The 16,171-nt window shown below is 43.1% G+C and overlaps 1 long non-coding RNA gene across 1 annotated transcript in view; it reads right to left on the bottom strand.

The window, feature by feature from the left end:
- LOC124480879 overlaps positions 1 to 13,574 on the bottom strand; it is a 31,990-nt gene extending 18,416 nt beyond the window's left edge. The window contains exons 1-2 of the long non-coding RNA XR_006957588.1: positions 13,424 to 13,574; positions 11,482 to 11,538 (exon numbers count right to left, since the gene is read on the bottom strand). This is a non-coding gene — a long non-coding RNA (uncharacterized LOC124480879). The remainder of the gene's footprint in view (positions 1 to 11,481; positions 11,539 to 13,423) is intronic.
- Positions 13,575 to 16,171: the final 2,597 nt, after the last annotated feature.

The following is a 16,171-nucleotide window of genomic DNA, read 5'->3' as shown; positions in this document are numbered from 1 at the left end:
GTCGTAGCCGGAGTAGCCCACTCTGCGTCTCCGCTGCGACGCAAGCTAGACCAGTCAGATTAGTGGGTAATCTGCCCGGACTACGCTGAACCATGTTGGGTTGGGACTGGACTCGGGGTGGCCTTGCACAGCCCAGGTCCTCCCCCTGGTCACAGGGAGGGGGTTGGATGTTGAGCTTCCATGACCTGTCCCTGCCCTGGTTGGCCCAGTCAGAGGGGGCCCCATTGACACTGATTGCAAAGCTATGAGTAGTTTCTCCCCTGTGCCCTCTCAGAGCAACTCTAATTAATAGCCAATTCATCTTCTCTGATCTGAGCCAGCACATGCAGTAATATATCGTTAGTTTGGCAAGCAAGCTATTAAAGTGTAATAACCAAGTACCAGCACTCGATTTGGGAGAGTAGCACATACTTAACCATGGAGTGGAAACAATTAATTTATTGGAGGATCTCCTGTAACCAATCATCTCACAAGCGCTCAAGCTGTGTCGCAACAAGACACCTCCTGTTGCACGCGACGTTTTTTTTATTTTTTTTATTTTTGAGCCGCGCCTGAAACTTCTCACGCCGCGGTTACGCAATCCTCATCTAATCCCCGCAGTCACACCTTCTCCTCTCACGGAGAAAGATCCACCACCCAGCAACCATCTCCACGGTGAGACGCTTCATCACAAGGAGATTCCTTCCCCTCTCCAGTTACCTCCCCACCAGCGTTTCCCAAGCGCACATGTGGTCCAGTCTGTCACCCTGGTAACAGGGGACCTTTCCCAGAGGAATATATTTATTTCTAATAATAATATTATTATTATTACATAATCTCTCCATTTCTATTTCTATCCTGAAACCTTACAGTCTTATCTCGTCGAGTATAGCTCATCGAATGAATAGTAAAGCTATTAAAAGAATACATAAACAGGGGAGGTGAATTCCTTCCATTTGACTCCTGTAAGAGGATTGGATGTGATGGGTGTCAGTAGGTTCCTTCCTGGTGCTTGGATTTGGTGCCAATAATACATGAGTAGAGCAAATAGCCTTAGGTAGGTCAACTGGGTGGAGCCATTGTTGACAAAGCTTAGAAAGAAAGCCTCATGCTGTACAGTACACTGATCACATGTATGCATTTTCAAACATACTTCGGAATAGAGACACACTCATACTGTGATCCCAAATGGCATGACATAGTCATAAGCCAAATCTCAAACTGCCACAATAGTGAATCGATAAACTAGGCAACATTTTGAAACTTTTCTCCAAAAGGTAATAATGGAAAATAGTGATTTTCTCGTTTGTTTGTGTCTCAGACAATTAAGATAAATATAGAAAAAACAGTCACTGTGGTCTCTTTTTGCTTGTGCACCTTTGAACAATAACAGCTTCCTTCATAGTCCTATTGTTTCTGAAAACAAATAAAAATTAATAAGATCCAGGCTTGGGTCTTTGCCTACCTCTGAAGCAAAACCTTTCAAACCCATTATACTTTTTTGCTAGAACTAATAACGTTTTTGTCTCTTCAGCTTAAGACACAAATTGACAGTTTTTTTGGAGGATAGCCCAGATGGAAAAATAAGTACCCCCTTAAAGACCCAACTCCCTCTTCCTCCAGCTTTAAGTCCCTTATTAATTAAACTTTCACCAAGTCGGGAGTTTTTATTAAAAAATGATAAAAGTCTTCGGCCGTGTAAACCAGAGCTTGCCTATTGTCTATGAACCTGAAATTTTATTCCCATAAATAAAATACTTTTTCTAATACCATCATATGCAGCAGAGGGACTGGGTCTGTAAGAATGAGTAATTAAAGTTCAGTATGTTTTGAATTTCCAAGTACTTGAAAATTGGTCAGCCTCAACCAGTGGCCTATTCATCAGGCTAGAACAACATGGCTGATGGTGAACAACATGGCTGATGGTGAACAAGATGGCTGATGGTGAACAACATGGCTGATGGTGAACAACATGGCTGATGGTGAACAACATGGCTGATGGTGAACATGACTGAACATCATGGCTAATGGTGAACAACATGGCTGATGGTGAACAACATGACTGATGGCCAACAACATGGCTGATGGTGAACAACATGGCTGATGGTGAACAACATGGCTGATGGTGAACAACATGACTGATGGTGAACAACATGAGTGATGGTGAACAACATGGCTGATGGTGAACAACATGGCTGATGGTGAACAACATGGCTGACAACAAGCCCCAACTCTTCTTCTTCACTAATTTTATTAGCATGAAATGAGAGCAACATGGGAGGCAAAGGGTCAAAGAGAGCTTCCTGTTGTATGAAGAGGACATTGATAGAGGTAAAAAAAAAAAAGCTGGGTTGGCTTTATATCCAACATCACAGCATTGCATTCTGAAATGTATACCACAGTCATACAGTGACTAGGAGTCCAGCCAAACAAGAACATCTGCAAGATTATGGTCGGAAGGCAATGTACGATACAAATCTGTATCGATCCCGGTTATTGAATCACACGTCGTCTTGATCAATCGATTCTCCCATGTACACCTTTGGAACATATTTGTCAATCAATGACATCAGACTGCAGTGTCATAGACTGATCAATCAATGACATCAGACTGCAGTGTCATAGACTGATCAATCAATGACATCAGACTGCAGTGTCATAGACTGATCAATCAATGACATCAGACTGCAGTGTCATAGACTGATCAATCAATGACATCAGACTGCAGTGTCATAGACTGATCAATCAATGACATCAGACTGCAGTGTCATAGACTGATCAATCAATGACATCAGACTGCTGTGTCATAGACTGATCAATCAATGACATCAGACTGCAGTGTCATAGACTGATCAATCAATGACATCAGACTGCAGTGTCATATACTGATCAATCAATGACATCAGACTGCAGTGTCATAGACTGATCAATCAATGACATCAGACTGCAGTGTCATAGACTGATCTTCAGGGCAGAAGCTCATCTGCCTCAATCTAAACACACATTTGTTTTTCACACTACAACTTTAAAACCTAGATATCATCCCCATTTAAACTATAATTCTACTTAAAAAATTGAAATACTCTGTCCTACATATGTCAACATCACATGGCAAATTGGTAACCAAAGCCTCACATATCCAGTAACATAAACAAATATAACTACATGTGATTAATAATGATATATATATATTTCTTCTTTGCCTTATTAATCATCAGACATGTAACGTACTGCTTGGGATCGGACTACTGTTCCCGTGTGGAATGACTGGCTCAATGATATTGACAGGTATCCACCAAAGACTTGGGCTCATTGGGGCACTATCATGTTGATGTCTAGACTCTTTGTAGCTCCATCTGAATACAGATTCAAAGTCAACCCTATGGTTCTTTAGATCACAGTAAGGGGGGGGATTCCCCTCGAGCTGGTTATCTAGAGGAGAGGTCAGCGGGGGGTCAACGCGCTTCCTCCTCTTCTGTATCTCACTTTACACTGCCAGTTCATTAAGAACACGAGTTGTAGCAACACTGTCGGGTAGTAAAACATAGGGCGCCAATGAAAAGACAACATTTAGAAAGTGAAAATTTAGTAGGTTCCAAATCCATCAATATTGAGCTGAGATTGTAGTGTGTTTCAGGTCTGCATTAGACAGAGGTCTGGGCTCTGCTGAGGAGGCTCCAAATGGCAGCCAATTAAGCAGCCTTTAAAACGTACAAGTCAAGCATCACTTGTTGTGCTGCCTGTAATAGAGTTTTATGGCTATGAAAGCGTTTTGATGGCTCTTCTGGTAGCAGAGAGAAAGCTTAAACTTAACAGGAAATACGGCCTGACCGTGGGTATTCTGAACAGTAAACAGCTCATTTAGCATTTTCATGAGTGCACAGAGAGACAAAGACAGACACAAAGAGATTCCAGCTCCAGGACCCTTCCTAAAAATACAATTTCATCAAATCATGAGAATCACACTTTCTACTTATTCTGCTGGATGGAACAATTCAGGCCTGTTCCACAATTTTTTTGTGTCGGTTATCTGTTTTCTGCTAACGAGATGTCACTAATATGTTCTGGAATGCCGTGAGAACGGACAATTTGATTGGCCATGAAGAACTTAATGATGTATACCAAATGTGTGTGGGGCGGGGGGCAGCTTCTAAGCACAGAATATTGTAGACAAACATGCTTGTTGACAAGATACTGTAGCCGTTTCTGCTGGGCGGAAATCTAAAATGAAGAGAAAATGTTTCCAAGGTGCCACATTTGTTAACCAATCATGTCTTATTCGTTAGCGTTTTGCCTCAATTAGTTAAATTGTAAGGACATAGAGGGGGAGAAAAAGATGACACTTCACAAGGATGGAAACATAATTAGAAGGAAAACAGTATTCCTGCCATGTTGCATTTAAAGAAAAACATGCTTGATTGTAGATCTGGATTCCTTTTAACTAATTAAAACACAAATCAAATATTGTAAGTTGGGCCATTTACATAAATGCACCCAACTATTGTGATGTGGATTTTGGAGTATTGTTTCTCAGTGCACACAGCAGCTTTACTCTGGCTTAATTTGTGCCACTGTGTCTTTCTGAGAGCAGACTCCAGTCATCTTTAAATGGCTCCATTTAAAATGCAATTTGATTATCTGCCAAATTGCTACCAAGACTTTGCCTCTGCTGCTTTGGGATGGAGGGTACAAATTTTAATTAGCATTTGTACATAAAAGGGAGGAGGTCTTTGTCGCGTTTAGTGCACGGCATCCCAGAATGACCACTACTTTAGAAGCCCCGTCACCCTGGCGATATCCAGCTAAAAGAACCAAAGGGAAAGAGGCACGTTGGGTGAAAACGTGCGGGAAAATCTCCAGTGGCACCGAAAGAGAATTAAAAAAAACACACAGGACACGGCATGTTTAAATAATCCAAAACTTTTCTTTAATCACAGTTTAGAAAATTGGCCGGGACTTTCTGCAGGAGACAGATGCTCTGCCCCATAGCCATTTAATGAGTTTCACTCAGGGTTTCCTTTAAAATATTTACGTTGTCCCATGGCACAGCAATATTGTCCTAGAACAGGAGAGATAAGAACCAAGGAGGTGTGTTCGAGTCCTCCTAATCAATTTGCTAATTACTGGAGAGGCTACAGCCGAGTGGGGGGGGAATCCCTTCTGGCAAGCTGTATTCTAATAAACGCTGAAAAATGTATTTACTCGCTGAGCCAAGAGGAATTCTGAAGTGGGATTACAGCAGTGGTTTGATTGAGACAGAGCTCAGTCGTGGTTGAGGTCTCAGTTAAGAGAGGGGTGCCCTGATAAATCAAGGGATGACTGAGTGTTCCATGTTGGTCTGAAGCCTCATCGCAACGGCATGGGTTCGAATCCTGCCCTGCTACATGTTTTCTGCTCTCTCTCTCTCTTCTTTTCCTGTCACGCTTCACTTAAAAGCCATCTGATTGCGCACGTTAAAAATGCCCAAAGATATATTTTCAAAAGAGAGACGAGAGACTCATTCCTCTGCAGCTTTTGGGGGTGAGATACCAAAGAGATGTGAGGTAAAAATGCGTCACATAACTGGAGTTCCGACAGTTACTGTAAGGATAATGGCACAAAGGTCGATATTCCTTCGAAAGCGTTGGCAAGAGTTTTTCCGCGTCCACAGAGTTGACTCCTAACTAGCGTTGTCGTAGAAACACTGGAACCACTGCGACATCAACCGAGAAGAGATCTAACACAAGGTTATTCACCAGAATCACAGGCTTACTTACCATGCTGCATGTCTCCCCAGACACCCCCACACACACCCCCACCTCCTCCTACCCTCTGCCGCAGGGGTAACCACAAGTCACCCCACCCCCTACCCCATCTTAACCCCAGGAGCTTAGGGCAACACTGAGCCTGTCAAACCCAAACCGCCCCCATCTTCTAAAGGTTTGGGGGCAGAACCTGCTGCCTCCCGTTAACTGCACGACATGTGTGTGTGGGTGTGTGTGTGGGTGTGTGGGTGTGTGGGTGTCTGTGTGTGGGTGTGTGTGTGTGTGTGTGTGTGTGTGTGTGTGTGGGGACGGGGGAGGGGGGGAATTCATGCCCTTGGCTCCCTGGATAACGACCTGCTGGCCAGGCAGTTGAAAGTCAAAGATCGTGTCAAAAGGGAATCTTGATAGGTATTAACGCAGGCTAATATGATGAGGCACGGTGGTGGCAAACAGTCCAACACAGAGCTGTAAGAAGAGAAACACAAGCTCAACATGGAAAAAAGCAAACTATACACATTATACAAACTTTTACTAAAAGATGCACTGCCGTCACTATCAATATCCAATATACATTATCATATCAATGATATTTAATATTTTGGATTTCTAATGTATGACTTCTTTGACATTGTAGCCTTTATCTCTCCAGTCCTCTCAGTCTGAGTTTGTGCTAGAGTTAGGGTCCTCTTGTCACACACGCACTGAGCTGCTGGGATTTGGCCCTGCTGCCCCTAGTGGATGGATACGCCATTCTCCCAGCACAGGATTAGGGAGATGGCTTATATCTAATACAATCAGACAAGCCAGTGCACAAAGTCCATGAGTGTTTGTGACAAAGAAAGGAAATATCCAATCTACTTGTCATGGCATGTTGTGTTTCAAATCATTCGTAAGTACTCTGAAAACCTAAGTATTTGTGTTTTACCAAATGAGGGTTCCTGAAACTCAAAATGCTGTCACTGCGATTATGTAGCAGTGTTCCGCATGGTATTAAATCCGTTTTTAAAATGAGGCAACAGGTTGATAATTTCAATGCTGTGCCAGAACCGTCTTCATCCCCCTGTCTTACAAAACATAATCATGAAACATTATTCATGTTTATTTCAGTTGCTTTCCATCTCTCTGTTTATCCTCTCATTAAACTTCTCTCCCTCGCCTCCTCGGTCTCTCTCCTGTTTGCGGTTGAACACGTGAATCTAAGCTTAAACAATCCCACTGAGTATTGAGGCAAAAACAAAAACACAAAAAAAACCTGTTGCTGTGACATTTTGTTCCCTCTCACCTCAACGCACGCCAGTCACAATGGACTGCTGTGTGGGGGTTCTGTACTCGGGTCACCATGGTGATGGCCCTTTGCCTCCCTGCCTCCCTTGGGGCAGACGAGGCAGCGTGTTGCCAACCAGGCAGCGGAGAAAAATGGTGGAAGTTGGCAAGAAGAGAGGAGGCAGGGAGGACGGGGAGGGAGGGAGAGGTGGGTAAAAGCAGAGCGATGCTTCAACAGGTACGCTGCACCGATGTAATATAACTGACTCAACCTCGCAGAGCCAGCCAACCTGTGTGGCTCTTCTTCCCCACCTTACAACAGTCAACGACACAACACAGAGATCAGAGGAGTCAGTCAGACTGCCACAGAGGGATACAGGGAGCGAGTTTCACTCCATAACCTTTAAAAAGGGCAGAAAATAGGAGGTGGCGCAGGTTGGCCAGCAAAGGGCTGAAAACATCTGTTTGAGGGGTAAATCATCTTAATGTGACAGGAAGAAGCATCGCTGACGTGACTGTGAAGATGACTAAAGGGCAACTCTACTTCATTCATTTACCGGGTTGGTGTCTTGTCTATTCACGTTGAAATCAACCAACAATACTGCTGTGCAGGACCATGACAACCATACTTACTGTGTGTAAACTTATGTCGAGTCTACAAAACAAGGATGAGGTTAAGTGATGCTATGGAAAAGTTAACAATCCTTAAAGCTATTTTTTTTAATGTTTTTTTTCTGGTAATTAATCATTTAGTTTCTGCTATTTTCTGTACAGCGTCAACTCTTGTATTGACAAATGACCCTTATCTGATGTATCAGACTGACAAAAATAGATGCAGTGAACTTGCAATGTGTCATAGCTTGCTTTCAGACAGGCTGAAATTCAAGGGTGAGAATAACAACGTCCACTGTGGAAGCTGATAATTCCCTTTGCTGCTGCACCAATGTAGAATTGAATTTCCATTAAAAACAACATGGTTGAACACCCAGACCTAGTGGCTGGCAATATGTCTAATTAGTTAATTGGTCACCGATTTAGCTAACACCGTACATCTTACTGCTGGAGTATTGGACCACTCCCAAATAGCTTCTTGGCATCCACAGCAGTTGTTGACATTTCTTACAAGAGCTTTCAGAGCCTGCATGATTTCTTCACTTCTCCCCCTTCTCAACACACCTCCTGAGACACAGACAGCAGAGACACCTAAAGACAGAAACACCGTTTCCTTTGTGACCGAGGCCGAGAAACTGTGTCGCTGCATTGGATAAAGGCCTGCATCAGGCTAAACCTACTTAGAAAATCCAGCTCATTTTAATCTGATACAGGACTGTTTACTAGTTTACAGTGGCTGTCACAGTTGTTAATCGGCACCAGGTGGTGCGTCCAAAGCCAAACATGGCTCCATCTCTGTGAGGCGTTCAGCCACCTTTGTAAGAAGCCACTTTCTCCTTGGTCTTCTCCCTGGGCTCTCCTCACCTCTCCTCTCCTCACCTTTCATCCCCTCTCCTCACCTCCCCTCTCCTCTCATCCCCTCACCTCTCCTCCTTTCTCTTCACCTCTCTTTCTCCTCTCCTCCCCTCTCCTCACCTCTCCACCTTTCTCCTCACCTCTCTTCCCCTCTCCTCCCCTCACCACTCCTCTCCTCACTTCTCCTTCTTTCTCCTCTCCTCTCCTCCCCTCACCTCTCCTCCTTTCTCCTCACCTCTCTTCCCCTCTCCTCACCTCTCCTCTCCTCCTTTCTCCTCACCTCTCTTCCCCTCTCCTCCCCTCTCCTCCCCTCCCCTCCCCTCCCCTCCCCTCCCCTCCCCTCCCCTCCCCTCCCCTCCCCTCCCCTCCCCTCCCCTCCCCTCTCCTCCCCTCTCCTTCTTTCTCCTCCCCTCTCCTACCCTCTCTTCACGTCCCCACCCCTCTCCTCACCTTTCCTCGCCTTTCCTCCCGGTCCCAGTGCTTCTCCCTGGACTCTCCTTACCTCTCTTCATGGTCCCAGACCGGCCAGTAGGGAGCGGTGAGCATGTGCTTGCGTCCCGCTAACCTTGGCCAGCGTTAGGATTACAGTGCCTCTGCGCTCGATGCCCCGTCTTTCCTTAAGACTTATTAAGCTCGGAAAGAGGCATCATGTCCCTTTCTCGGTCTTGTGAGCTCTCTCTCTCTTCCACTCTGTCTGTCTCCTTGTGTCTGTCACCCTCAGTTTCTCTCTATCTCCCTCCCTATCAAAAACACACATAGTATATATACCAATCAGCCATAATATTATGACCACATGCCTAATACTGTGTTGGTCCCCCTTTTGCCGCCAAAACAGCCCTGATCCGTCGAGGCATGGATTCGCTCTCCACATGCATCGATGAACCTTGGCCGCCCATGACTCTGTCACAGGTTTACTGATTTTCCTTCCTTAGACCACTTTAGATAGGTACTGATCACTGCAGACCAGGAACACCCCGACAAGACTTGCGGTTTTGAAGATGCTCTGACCCAGTTGTCTAACCATCACAATTTGGCCCTTGTCAAAGTCGCTCAAACCCTTACGCTTGCCCATGTTTCTTGAATCTAACATCAACTTGGAGGACTAAGTGTTCACTTTCATGACTAATGTATCCCACCCACTGACAGATGCCATGGTAAGGAGATAGTCAGTGTTATTCACTTCACCTGTCAGCGGTCAGAACGTTATGGCTGAACAGTGTGTATGGACGTCTGCCTCTCCCAATCTCTCTCTTCTGTCTCTCTGCCTCTCTCTCTCCACGTTGTTTGTCTCTCCCTCTCTCTTTCTGCCCATCATCCTCTTTCTCTCCTTCTGTCTCTATATATCTCTTTCCATCTCTCCATCGCTCCCCCCCTGCATTGAAAGGGGCCTTGGACATATCACCAATAAGGCCATTTTCATCTATGAACTGGAGGATTTAATCAATACTTATTTCATGCCTTCCAAATCAACCCTATATTACTGTTGTCTGTGTGATTTGTTTATTTTGCTCCGGAATATTCCTTCAGTCGCAAGGGGAGAACGCAGAGGATGCAATTCACCTTGAACCTCCATTATATTGGATTTCTCTACTGGTTGATCAAGCATGCAAAAAGGACATTTCCTTGGCACTAAAATAAAAACAATAATGATGATTAAAAAAACATGAGTGCCTTGTGTGCTTCTCTGGAGCCGCGTGTTGAGGACCGTATTTTTACACGGTGAGGGCTATACCGCCGCGGTGGTGGGAATTTGGATCCAGAATCATTACATCTGGTAATAGACAAAGCTGATATGTAAGGAAACAACCCTTATAGCTCTTTTAGCCTGTCAGACACCCAGGATTACTGACATTTGTTTTAACATCAAAGCACTGAGGTTCCAACATATGGTCAAACAAAGAAAGGATTGAGTTTAATTCTGCTGACCCATGGCCAACATACTTAGGAGACACTTCCTCAACTGGTAGGATGGCAGTTGGGCGCGCAGCACACTGATTAACCAATGAGATTCACTTCTATCCAGCCAATTGGACTTAAGAGTAATATACTTCACTCAGCATTTCAAGGGTCACTGTTGAGTGATCCAATCAGAAAGAGCTAAAGGATTGCATCTATAAACAAACAACGCAAAATAAAACCCCTTCACTAATTAAAACTGTACAACAGGAAAATATCGCCACGCTCCTACGGTGCCATCCAAATGACCTTATCTTTACATTTTAAGCAGTGAAAAAAGAAGACAAAATAATTGGGCGATACAAATTCAAATAAATATATAAACAAAATACCACAGACGAGAAGGAGGATGGGAAAAGGAGAAGAGGAGGAGAGGAGAGAGGAAGGAGGGATAGTTATGTGTGTTACAGATGGACTTTACAGCGGCCCGTCAGTATAAGGGCATAGCTAAGCACCTGCATGTACCACGAGGCTGACAGAGGGCTGGCAGGAGTCCAGCAGGACACAGACCTTCGGACAACACACACATGGTGTCACGTTCCTCAGGGAAACTGAAGGGAACACACAGAGGGGGCTAGGTGCCATAGAGGGAGTGTTATCCCAGTTCTCCAACTCACTGAGCTCTGGACAGAGCCGGGAGCAACACCCCTCTCGTGAGATCTGTGAGATCACCGATCTGTCGCACGCAACATCACACGTTTTCATTACAGGCCGAGCCTTCAATCAAAGAGGTCGTAGCATAAGTGGGATGTGGTGTTGATTTGTAGCTCAGAACACAAGCAGTCCTTCCTAAAAAAAATTTGGGGAGGGGTTTGTTTTTAGACTACTTAAATGGCTGAGATACACTCAGCTTTTGCTTTTCATGCCTGGCTAAGTCATAACATCATCTGTGCTATTTTCACAGTCACATCATTAGCAGAGTAGATCTAATGTAAAAAAATAAAACACATATAATAAATACATTATGTGCAGCCATCTTGCATAAAACACACACCAACAGTACATAAAATAAACAGTGCAGGAGAGGAAAGGCAGTGAGTAAAAAAAATAAACGCAAAAGTTTAGTGTTTACCTTGTGTGTTAATGCCACCAGCATTTTTAATAAGGTTGATGACTTTCCATGAATGATCTGTTTAACCAAAGACAGGGGGACAGAAAAAAGGGAGTCATTAATTACTTATGTGAGCCACTGCATGAGAGAGACAATGAACCTACTCGGTCGCCATGGATATGACATATTTACTCTGAAAACAACACAATAATTAGCAAAGGAGAAAGATCCGGTGAGACTGGGTTTAAAGAGCCAGTGATCTTTTCCTGATCCCTCCCAACACTGACAAAGACTGTGAATACGTACATATATGGACATTTAAAAACGACATAGGCCTGTATAGTGCATAAGTATGCACATTACATAACACTGTATGTCTTTCATTGATGACATGCTGACAAAATTGTTTGAATTGTGATTAGCTTTTGTTTGTTAATAATTAAATGATGCAACATAGCTTTCACAAATGATGACCATTGCTTAATCCACAGCTCCTCAGACATGTATAGGGGAAGTAGGTTAATTTGTGTGTGTGTGTGTGTGTGTGTGTGTGTGTGTGTGTGTGTGTGTGTGTGTGTGTGTGTGTGTGTTAATGTGTCCTCTTGTTATTTTTCACAACTGCAAACATGTACAACTTATGATTACATGTGAAAACTATTTATTTAAAAATGCCACAGAACAGAGGCTTCAACATTGCTCCCTGCCCTTCATTGTTTGTTTTATTGTAACATCACTTTAACCCTAGCAACATCCAACAGTCATGCTGTAGAAATTCCTGTATCTCCAGCAAAAATAAGAAATGTATTTATTTTAAATATGCCCCTTAAAGCAAGTTACTAAAAGGTAGCTCAATATACCTTGTAAATTTGTAGTTCGGATTTAAAAACAGATCCTTTTCATTTCACTCTACCTTGAAGGGAACACAACTTAATTCCCCACAAAATTGTATACGGTAGATCTCTCAAAACTGAAGCAAAGACAATTGGTTAGGCAATATGTGGAAATTAAGAGACCTTATGTTTCATTCCAAAGTCCAACTTTTTATAAAAGCCCTGTTTATGAATAATTCTGATGCTAGTGGGATAAGATAACGTTCATCAAACGCAGGAACTTCCGCGTTGTATGGCATTAAGACAATAGTATGGCTCCTTTTTTATTGTCTTGATGAATAAAACAGAAGGCAATAATAGTTACACTAAACATTATATCAGCTGTTTTACTTTACTCAAACTCGCCATATCACACAGATATCCATCGGTCTATTACATATTACAGCCAGCGACAAATCACCTGTTTTGCACACTACCTGAGGAGTCTAGCGAACTTATTCTCAACAACATAGCCCCAAGCGAAAATAATGCAGGATAAGCAGTTATATCAGGAAAAAACATACTCGTATTTCATTTAATTCTAACAATCTAGGGTTATTACTCTTTTTAAAGTCCCACCACTTACGTTCAATAAGCAACCGAGCAAAGACGGTGTCTACTGTACCGTTTTAACACCGTACAGTAGACAGGCTACTTATTTGGCAATGCTTGTAGGACAGCAAGAGCACTCACAGGAAAAGTTGCAAAGCTGTCTCAACTTGGCAATGGCGAAGCGAACTGCATGTTCGTGTTTGTCACAACCAAGTCTGGAATTTGATGGTTTTCCGTGTTGAAAGTTTTAAAAAGAACCCATATCGGGTAATATCACAGACACGATACCTCTGAGTCGCTCCCAACACTCCTTGTCCGCGCGTAGCCGCGTTGAGGTAAGGGGCTGGAGAGGCTACTGTCAACGTTCGCTCTAAGTGAGCTATAAGGTGTTATTGTGTGACATATAATCGTGTTTGATTCCGAATGACAGGTATGACAGACAAGTAAGCGAACGCCTGAAAGCAGACTTTCATGTTGCACCGCGTTTTGAGTGATAACTGTGGAAATGGAAACGCAGTTGAGGTGAAAAGGAAGACTCTTACCTGCACTTCGCTGTCTTTCGGTGACTTTCCAACTAAAGGGATGTGTGTGTTTAGGTTGGATTGTATGAGAGCTTGCGTGATTAAAGTTGTCACATTTTTCAGTTTTTCTTGTTTTATTGTTGCATTTTCCAATTTCTTACATAGGGTGAGTCGCCCGGAAGATCTGCCCTGGAGACCGGCTCCAAGCGGGAAGAGGAGCACTTAATTGAATTTCTCGCATAGCAGCTGTGTGTTGGAAAAGCTGGAACGGAATCCTGATGTCATTCTCTATTCAACTTCACATAATAAAATGGAAAACTGCGTTCATAAACTATGGATAGTTATGACTACTTCAAATAATATGACATAGTCTATGTCTGTGAATATGTAAAAAATAGAATACAAATCATGTTGCGCAGGGATTTGACCATTTGTAAATACAGTGATTTTCTGAATAAATGTGATGTTACTGCATGTCATACAGTCAGGAAAAACAAATATGCACATCATATTTTGGCAAATTCTAATACGTAGCTTATGAAGTAATTTTGCTTTGTAAAATTATATGATCACATAACAACCTTTCTCTCTCTCTTCCTCTCTCTCTGTCTTTCTTCCTCTCTCTCTGTCTTTCTTCCCCTCTCTCTCTCTCTCTCTCTCTCTCTCTCTCTCTCTCTCTCTCTCTCTCTGACCTCGTTGTACATTTGCAATTATACTCTACGATATTCTGAGCATGAGACACCTTGAAGGTATTCAATGAGGAACCCATGGGAATAGACAGGCTGTGATAATGTATTTTAAACTTGAACTTTTCCTTATCTAAATTCTGCAGTCTTGTGAACTATTGACAAACAGATTATTGCCAATTAGCAGTTTTGTGATGTGTCATGTTGTACATAATAAAGAATCTGAAGAATCAATAGCACAGTCAACTAACAAGGTAGATAGAGTTTTGATGTAGAGGTTTTACATCAAGATTTTGTCTGTAAGAAGGATTATGAAATCACTCTTTAAAAATCTATTCAATAAGTGAACTTAGACACATTTAGTTTAATAATAAAATAGATATCAAATGACCTCAATCTAATGTTTCTCAAACCTTTGATCCTGAAGGTATCTCCTTGATCCTCAGAATACTGATTTGCTTAAATTCAGCATAAAGTTGAGATAACAGCTTTATTTCCACGCCTCGTGCCTTTCGTGAGATAAATGTGTCGAATAACATACCAATTTCACTCATCAGTTGGATAGCCTTTAACACATTCAGCTATTAAGGTTGAATAAATTGCGATTTTGAATGTTCTCTGGCATCAATATTGAAGTGCTTTGTCCATAGTTCAAATCCACACCCTATTATCTCTGTCTGGATGTTCTTGCATAGTATGCATACTCAATTGTGATGATGTGGCCCTACAATGCACAACTCATAGAGCTTCCTCTGGGTTAGCTTTGCTGTTTCAAACACCCAGATCAACAAGGTTCCTCAAGTCAGAATTAACTCTCCATCCCTGAGGAAACAAACCGCTAAGAGACGGGGGGTAAAAGCTTCATTCGAAGCCACCATTTGGTCCCTCTGTGTCTCACTCAGTGCCCACCCATCCCAGAGGAGGGGAGGAACTGACACCTCATAGATTCTAGAACACAGGGGTCAAAACTCTCATTCTAAAATTCTGATTCTAAGCCCTCTCTTCTATCCCAGCTTGCTCTCACTGTTTCTCCCAGAGTGAGTGCAAACCTCTGGTTGGTGCAGTGAAACAGTTGCATCCATCCATCCATCAAGGGCTTCCTCCTGATGTTGCAATACTGGGATACCAAATAATAAAAGAAGTAAGAAAGACCGGAAAAATCGATGGTTTATTCTGCAGATCGCTTGGTTCAGTAACGATCCGGTTGTCGCCTACCTTTGACTGAGGTGGCCCGTTCTCAAAGGGGCACCAACACACCCCTGCCCCGGTGGCGTCCATTTTGCCACTGCTCATTATGAAACATTACAAACCAATCACACGGTGCTCACAAGGGCCGTTTTGTTTATTTTTCTTTCTTTAAAACAAAAACAAAAATAGTGAAACAAAATACGTAGAAAGGACATCTTGTAGTTTGAATTTGTAGTTTGGAACTTTTTTGAAAACCTTTTTAGCATGAATAGGAGTAATGAGAGAGTAGCACATTGTTTTAGAGATTCTGAACCCATTACAATCTGACAACAATTCACAATTCACCAACTAACATCAGGTTAGTCATCAAGTTACAAGCACAGATACGGCTAGCGAACATACAGGGAACGTATGTTCAGGGAATACAGGGAACACCAAAATCTTTCAGAAGCACACAGGACCCCCTTCTTCTTGATTTCAGATGTTAACCCACTTAGCATTTCACTTGTGTCTCAATAACGTATAGATCCGGCTGATGCCATGGCTATGCCTTGAACGAGGGTCATTTTCCCAAGCAAAACTGACATTTTGATCAATTAAGACTCATGTCCTCCGCCACCAGCTTCCTCCTGACGATCCCACCGGCTGGAGCGTGATGAAGGTCGACTGTTATTTCCAGTCACATCGCATGTGAGGCCGGGGAACTGGCATTCACCTTAATTAGATAAAGACATGTACAAATGTCCTCTAGCAGCCGCCTGTCTTATGGAAGTTAACAGTGGTGGCAGCTGCCTATGTATGGTAAACAGGGTTCATATTTGAAAGGTGGAGGAGGGAGAAGGGGTTGAGTAGGAGAGGGGGGGGGTGGAGGGGGCGGTCGTCAGAGAAGCAGATT

The sequence above is a fragment of the Hypomesus transpacificus genome, chromosome 18, assembly GCF_021917145.1.
Source record: "Hypomesus transpacificus isolate Combined female chromosome 18, fHypTra1, whole genome shotgun sequence".
Lineage (NCBI taxonomy): Eukaryota > Metazoa > Chordata > Actinopteri > Osmeriformes > Osmeridae > Hypomesus > Hypomesus transpacificus.
Note: the sequence above shows the minus strand (reverse complement) of the source record. Positions and strands in the feature narration are given on the sequence as shown.